We start from the raw sequence: 8,416 nt of genomic DNA on the forward strand, positions 1-8,416 counted from the left end.
TTATTTAAACCCTGCTCGTGCTAAGCTTTTAGATTAGCTTCTTAGTAACAAAAATAATGTGTGCTTGGCTTCTATGATTCTTTACAAGGCATCAACATGTTTTTAATACTTTTCTTCAGTCTTCTGTTTGCTTTTTTCATAGAATCATTAGCCTTAATTTATGTGAATGTGTTTCGTTTCTGGTTTAGTTATTTTAAAGTAAAAAAATTTAAGATATCTGCACCTTAGAATAGTGGACCTTAATGTATGGATATATGAAAAGCATTTATTTATTACACCAGTTATTATTTTTTACTCAAGCATTAGTTTAAAATGTGGGTTAGTGAAGTGGTAAGATCGTCAGTAAAAACTAGTGTTAACTAATAAGAATTATGTTAAGAAACAGCTTGAAAATACAACTGTCTTTGACTGTGTAGGTACTTTTTATTTAAAGAGCAGAATTATTTTTCTGCCTGAATCAAAATAAATTACTATGATTAGTACACAGATTGCTGCTACATTCCTCATTATCACTGTATTTTACATTTTAAAAAACTAATTTGTGTTCCTGCCAGTGACTGGTATATGGCTTTGGATTTTATTCATAGGGAACTTATAATTGGTTTGGTTGTCTATTATACTTCTTTACATTTTCCTAACCATAAAAATATTATTTCAAATTTTAAATATACAATAAACATTTTTTCAGTAATTGTGAGAGAATTCTTCATAAACTTAAAATTGTGTAATCTAAGTGTGTGTTTATTTCAAAATTGGTTCCTACTCCAATAACTTTGTATTGCACCTTTTTCCAGTGTATCATTAAGTATGAATCTTTACCTTTTCTAAATAAAATATTAAGTAATAATTAAAAAGATAATAACATATTTTAGCTGAGGTTTTCTTGCTCATAATAATAATTCCAATAATTTGGAAGGCCAAGGCAAAAAGATCGCTTGAGGCCAAGAATTTTGAACCTGGTTTGGCAAAATAGTGAAACACAATCTCTACAAAAGTTTTTACAAATCAGGAAGATATGGTAGCTCACACCAGTAACCTTAGCAATCTATAAGTCCATGGTGGGTGGATCACTTCAGGCTTATAAATTGAGGCTGGCCTGAACAATATAGCAGGACTCTGTCTATAAAAAATATTAAAATAATTAAAGAAACTGAATAGTTATCTGAGCCTACTGGCCTTTTCCTGGAGAACCTGCTACCTGGGAGGCTGAAGCTGCAAGAGCATGTGTATCACAGGCTGCCACTAAGGAGATCAGACAGATACCTGATTCTTTTACGTAGCTAAGTGGATACAGCCTACTTTATGTTTACCTTTTTCATGTAAAAATGCTTCTTTTCTTGCCTTTTTATGACTATAGGTAGGCTTGTAGTTTGGAGTCAGAAGACAGCTTTAGCTGAGTCATCTCCCCCTGAAAACACAAGGCATACTCCCTCCCTACACAGTCACCCATCTTAGCAACCCAAAATGCTCAGCCAGAATTTGACTTAGATTTTCCTACATTTAATGTGATTTTGTCTTCTGATCCTCCCATTAACGCTCTCTTTTCTCCACACTCATCTCCCATCTTTTGCTACTGTCAGTAATCATTCATCCCCTCCCATTACAAAAGAATCGTATACTCCATTCAGATAGAGCGACATGAAAATTCTCCAGAAAAGTAAAAAATTAAAAATATATATATTTTAATTTTGCACTTTTTTTAATTTTAAAAAAAGGTCAAAATTGAGGAACCACATGCATCTGGTAGGAGACGGGTTTTATCTTCACAAAGAATTTACTGATGTGAACATTTTTGTTACATAATATTAGTAGAAAAAAATCTGAATTAAACAAGAACAAAAAACCGCAAAACCTGGGGTGAATCCCTGCTGCTTTCCTGGGCCGGGCCCGCTGCCCTGGGCTCAGCGGCCGCCCACACGGCCGCGTTGCTGGGCCAGGCCCGGGGACAATCCGCCCCCACCCCGCAGTCGGGGCTCGCATTGGCCGCATGGAGCCACTACAGCGAGGCGGTGGCCGACCGCTAGGGCGACCCCAACTTCTTCAAGATGGTGGAGGGCTTCTTCAATCGCGGCGCCAGCATCGTGGAAGACAAGCTGGTGGAGGACCTGAGGACCTGGGAGAGTGAGGAGCAGAAGGAGAACAGGCTGCACGGCATCCTGTGGATCATCAAGCCCTGCAACCATGTGCTGAGTCTCTCCTTCCGCATCGGGCACGACGACGGCTCCTGGGAGGTCATCTAAGGCTACACGGCCCAGCACAGCCAGCACCGCAAGCCCTGCAAGGGAAGTGTCCATTACAGCACTGATGTGAGTGTAGATGAAGTAAAAGCTTTGGCTTCTCTGATGACATACAAGTGTGCAGTGGTTGATGTGCTATTTGGGGTTGTTAAGAACAATCCCAAGAACTATACTAGTAATGAATTGGAAAAGATCACAAGGAGCTGGCAAAGAAAGGCTTTATTGGTCGTGGTATTGATGTGACTGCTCCAGACATGAGCACAGGTGAGTGGGAGATGTCCTGGATCGCTGATGCCTATGCCAGTACCATAGAGCACTATGACATTAATGCACAAGCCCGTGTTACTGGTAAACCCATCAGCCAAGGGGGAATCCATGGACGCATCTCTGCTACTGGCCATGGTGTCTTCCGTGGGATTGAAAACATCATCAATGAAGCTTCTTACATGAGCATTTTAGGAATGACACCAGGGTTTGGAGATAAAACATTTGTCCTTCAGGGATTTGGTAATGTGGGCCTACACTCTATGAGATATTTACATCGTTTTGGTGCTAAATGTATTGCTGTTGGTGAGTCTGAAGGGAGTATATGGAATCCAGGTGGTATTTACCCAAAGGAAGTGGAAGACTTCAAATTGCAACGTGGGTCCATTCTGGGCTTCCCCAAGGCAAAGCCCTATGAAGGAAGCATCTTGGAGGTCAACTGTGACATACTGATCCCAGCTGCCCGTGAGAATCAGTTGACCAAATCCAGTGAATCCAGAGTCAAAGCCAAGATCATTGCTGGAGGTGCCAAGGGGCAAACAACTCCAGAAGCTGACAAGATCTTCCTGGAGAGAAACATAATTGTTATTCCAGATCTCTACTTGAATGCTAGAGGAATGAGAGTATCTTACTTTGAGTGGCTGAAGAATCTAAATCATGTCAGCTGTAGCCGTTTGACCTTCAAGTATGAAAGGGATTTTAACTACCACTTGCTTTTGTCTGTTCAAGAGAGTTTAGAAAGACAATTTGGAAAGCATGGTGGAACTATTCCCATTGTACCCACGGCAGAGTTCCAAGACAGGACGCCGGGTGCATCTGAGAAAGACATCATGCACTCTGGCTTGGCATACACAATGGAGTGTTTTGCCAGGCAAATCATGTGCACAGCCAGGAAGTTTAACCTGGGATTGGACCTGAGAACAGCTGCCTATGTCAATACCATTAAGAAAGTCTTCAAAGTGTACAATGAAGCTGGTTTGACCTTCGCATAGATGGATCATGGCTGACTTCCTCACTATCTTCTTCACGTGCAACTTCTGCAGACCTATCACAAGTTTACATGCAACCACAGAAATCCCTTTCTCTCCTGACTCATTAATAATGGATACCATTCTCAACAAGTCAGTCCAAATCAGCCCATTAAGGAGAAATAAGTTAAGGTTAGAGGATCATGTACAAGCTGAGTGTGAAAGTAGAAGTCCCCTACACCAGAGAGCCATTTTGGTATTTTGCCTTCAAATAAAAAGCCTCCTCCATCTGGCTGTGCAGCCTTGCTCTGTGGCTTTTCCCAATGCAATCAGTGCTAGTGCTGGGAAAGGGACAGTCAAGAGCAGTCAGTTGCTTACTTATTTTGCTCTGGATGAGTCTGGGATATGCTGTAACTTTAACACATTTAAGAAGTAGGTGTGTGGCCTTTTCAGAAGGTGGCATGGTCCTCAAGTGAGTTCTCAGTATTTTATATCAGCAAAATAACTCAATTTTGCAGGTTGCAAACAAATATAAAAGCTGTTTGTGTTTACAAATTTTATTATTTTAGAATAGAATAAGTACATGCTGCTGTAATAAAATTGTCTTTAATCACTTAACAAGCCTAACCTTGACTCAAACAGTGAATGCCTATAAAAATAATAAATGAAAAAAACTAGTATTTTTATATCATAAATCAGTATTATTTATAGCTTATCATTCATGTATTGTTGTCCAGCAAACATTAAAAGCCCTGTGGATAATTAAGTTTTCTTCATACATGCAAAATGTTGGAGGCTATTTTCGTTAAAACGGTCAGAATTTGCTTACTATAATTAAGACACATAGTCCAAAGAATGCAGGAAACTTTTTATCATGTTAACTAATTGTTCTCTTTTGAAGATCTATGGTTGACTAAACTATAATTCAAGTAGAATGTCCCAGAAAAAAACCACTTTGGCTCCCTGTTTGGAGTCTGGCAGGCTCTGAGCATTGCCAATTGCCCCTACTCACCTGACTTTGTATCCTCTCCTTTTAGAGGCTTTCCATTCTGCACCCAGCTTCACTAACAGAGAGCTGAAAACAACCTTGGGTTGAGTGTTTCATTTGGGAGTTATTTTGCCAGGGCCTTTTGAACAGTAGTGTCCCCATGAAGTGCTAGATAATACATGTGTAAGAATCAGCTTTTTTTTTTTTTTAACTATAACACCTTTCAGAAATTTCTAACTACTTTGTAACTGCATGGATTAACCTGTTGATAAAAGCAGTTATTTAAAGTCTACGTTTTCCAAAAAAAAAAAAAAAACAAAACCTAAAGGATGTTAGACGAAGACAATCTTCTAACAATGACACCTCTTCCCAGTATGAGAGAACTAACTCCTACGATATGAGAAATATCAATATTTTATTTCTTTCTTCTACATGTATTCAACGCTTATCAATGTCAAAGAGTTCAAATTTTAATATGTCAAATTTCAACCATGAAGATATAAAAAGTCTTACTGTTAATGCAGCATTGCTATTTTATTCAATAGTAACATTACTTTATAAATTCAAATCCTGCTTAATAAGGTTAACAATTATTTGCAGGACACAAAGATTATTCCTTACAAAATCTTTTTTCATAGAGATTATGTTCTTGGAGCCAAATAAAAATTTTACTGCTTAGACAAACATACATGCTTACTTTTCTTACAACATTTTCTTGTTGTTATTATTTTTATTGTTATTATTATTTATTTACATCTCCTACTCTTTGGGATCTCCTTACAAGTAAATCACCTTCTTTTAAAATCTCTTTCATCATTAACATTTGTCAGATATTTACAGACATACCAAATAAAATCATTATTTATTTTTCTGATATGACTGAAAAAGGTTTTGAAGAGATATGCATATAAATAACTTTTTATTCTGAAATGTAATTAGTTAGTTTTATTCACAATTGTTCTCCCCTTGATTTATCAAGGTAAGTTTCACATAATGAAAAATTACATTTGAGTGTACAATTCAATGGAATTTAATATGTTTATGATGTCATACAATCATCATCTATCTTTAGTTCCTAAACATTTCTATTGCCCAGCAGGAAACTCCATATCTACTAAACAGTTCTTTTTATTTCCCAGCCTCTGATAACCAGTAACCTACTTTTTTTCTCTATGGCTATGTGTTTTTACCATATTGGTTTTGCACTGCAACAGTTTTCAATCCAACATGCCAAAGTCATAGAGGTTTTAAAATCGTTAACTTTTGTTTTCCTTTTTCTTTTTCTTTTTTTTTTTTTTTTTTCATTTTGCAATTACCAGGACCTATGCTCCTCTCACCAGTCTAATAAGAGTGTCTGTGTCAGGGAGAGAATTACATTTATTTCAGGGATTGAGGACATTATTTTCTTATTTATTTAAATGCTGCTACAGGGATGTGATTTTGCAGCCTACAATGTATAAGTGAGCAGTCTATGTTTTATTTTCACTGGCTACATTTCTCAGACTGGGAAGGAAATACTTTTGGCCAGATTTTTATTGAATGCTAGGAGACTAAAGTCCTCTTGTGATGTCTTTGCTACTCAGCTTGACATATACTAGAGTGATGCTTTAGATTGCCTTACCTGCATAAGCCTTCTGAAGCTGCGTTTGAAGCTTCAGTCTTGAAAACCATACAGGGTGGAAGAGTATCTAAAGAAATATTTATTTGAGATGGCACATGTTTCCACAGAAACTCAAGTTGTTTCTCCCAGAGATGAATTAACTGATTCAGAAGCCTCCGCTAGATCTCCACTGTGTAAACTCACATTCCCCGGGGACTCAGACTTAAGGTCAATGATTGAAGAAAATACTGTTCAGGTTTTTTCACAAGAATCCTTGTTAAAATGGCCATGTGACACAGTGTGTGTTTCTAAGCCAGATAAAGATAATGATTTTTCTTTCTCTGACCTTCCCCAGAAAATATCAGAAAATATTTGAGAGTGACCAATTCAAGTCTATTCTATAGGATGGGAATGGAACTTGCATAGTGATTAATGAAGAACTCGTCAAGAAAGAAATTTTGCATAGAAAGTCTCCTTACAGAATATTTCAAGCTGACAGTATCAAAAGTTTTGTTTGACATCTCAGCCTTTATGGATTTAGTAAAATTTGACAGAATTTTCAAAGATCTGCCTTTGTAGCCACCTTTCTGGCAGGAGAGAATGAATCCATAGTCTTAAGCAAGATATTTAATATATTTCAGTTACCACTTTACATAGAGTATATATGTAATTTTACTTTGTACGTCAGTAAATATGTTAATACATGAAGTAAGACCAGATTTTGAAAATTATATAAAATACTAAGGTAAAATTTTTTTAATTTTTTTGAAATTATTGAGTTCAGCTTGAGAATTAACCTTCCAGCATTTTAAGAAATTTTGCTAACAACTTTGAATCTTACCAGTGAAATCAAAATAAATGTACCAAAGCCACTTAATGCAATGTTACTATTAATATATAACATGTTTTCACTTGAGGGCTTAACAACTTTAGTGCTCTTTTCCCAAAAGCACATTCTTGAAAATAGTAAACCATGTTCATGAATTTTTTGATGATATTAAGTTTGTGTGATGAAACAGAAATCTGATATTTTAAGTGTTTGTTATTGTCACTTGTCTCAACAAATTGGAACAGATCAGCATGCTATTTTAAATCAGTTGACCTCTATTCATATGCACTCTCATAGCACCTGCATCCAAGCAAGTGGCCACATTGTGAATTTCATTACAACCACAACTTCTCAATACCACAACATAATTCCCTTGCAAAACAGTTTTCTGGGGCTGATAGTGGAACCATCTGCTCTTCCAACAAGATATCCTGTGGTATTAGTCTACGAGGCTCCACATCCTAACCTGCTACCAGTAGGCAAACCATGGTTGCAAATGCCTACGATACCTGATACATCAGCTGTCCCTCATTCCAGGCCAGATCTTCAACCATCACAACTGGACAAATATCACCCTAATTACAAATGATCTTCCATTAAAACAGTATCAGATTATGCATGACAACAGAGACTAACATTTACATAGACCAAAAAAACCATAAAAATATCTGCAATTATCTTACTGAAAAATAAAACTGCATGACAACTTATATGTTTGCTTTTTCTTTATTTCTCAAAGTATAGTTAAAAGTAAAATGATGTTTTCTTTCAGTGTCAGACTGTTGTACTACTTCCTATAAAAATATATGTGGGCTTTTTGATTATTTGTAAGGAAATTTGATGTGCTCCTTTGTAAGTTAAGTAATTTAGTTCTTTAAAGAAGAAAAAATAATAAAGTCTTTGGGTCCACTTGCGGCTGAAACAACATGGTTCCACTGCCTGGGTAATTTGTAAAAAGGATTATTTTGCTCATGGTTCTGGAGGTGGGGAAGTCCAAGGGGCTGCACCTCATGAGATCTTCTTTCTATGTTACAACATGGCAGGTTGACCTTATACGGTGAAGGGCATGAGATGAACAGAAAATCGGGACTAAACTCATCCTTCATCAAACTCACTCACAAAATAATTAATTTGTTCTCCAGATAGCAAAATCAGATAATAAAATCAGAGTGGCACTTAATTTGCAGCAGCAGGATTGGAATTCTTACTGTTGAGGTTGGTGGTAGCAAACTCATTTATGGTTGGTTTCTGCTTCATGCTTAGATGGTGTGTTGAAATATTTTGTACTTAGAACTTTCTAACATTTCCTGATTAGGGCTGTTTAAAATAGAAACAAACCCTTCCTGTTTTGAATTTAGCCAATTTATTGTAAAAATTCGTTCATATGTTTCTACTTTTTAGACTGTGGCTTTCTTGTAGACAGAAATTGTATCTTATACCTCTTTTTCTTCAGCAGTGGTGTGCCTGGCACCTAGTTGAATTGTCAGATTTGTTGAATAAGTAATGTAAAATTATACCAGAAGTAAACTA

General features: G+C 36.7%; 2 pseudogenes; both read left to right on the plus strand.

Moving 5' to 3' along the window:
- The first annotated feature begins 2,014 nt into the window (after window positions 1–2,014).
- LOC129053310 (glutamate dehydrogenase 1, mitochondrial-like) lies at window positions 2,015–3,680 on the plus strand (annotated as a pseudogene).
- Window positions 3,681–6,166: 2,486 nt separating this feature from the next.
- LOC134760955 (heat shock transcription factor, Y-linked-like) lies at window positions 6,167–7,475 on the plus strand (annotated as a pseudogene).
- Window positions 7,476–8,416: the final 941 nt, after the last annotated feature.

Source organism: Pongo abelii, chromosome Y (genome assembly GCF_028885655.2).
Source record: "Pongo abelii isolate AG06213 chromosome Y, NHGRI_mPonAbe1-v2.0_pri, whole genome shotgun sequence".
NCBI lineage: Eukaryota > Metazoa > Chordata > Mammalia > Primates > Hominidae > Pongo > Pongo abelii.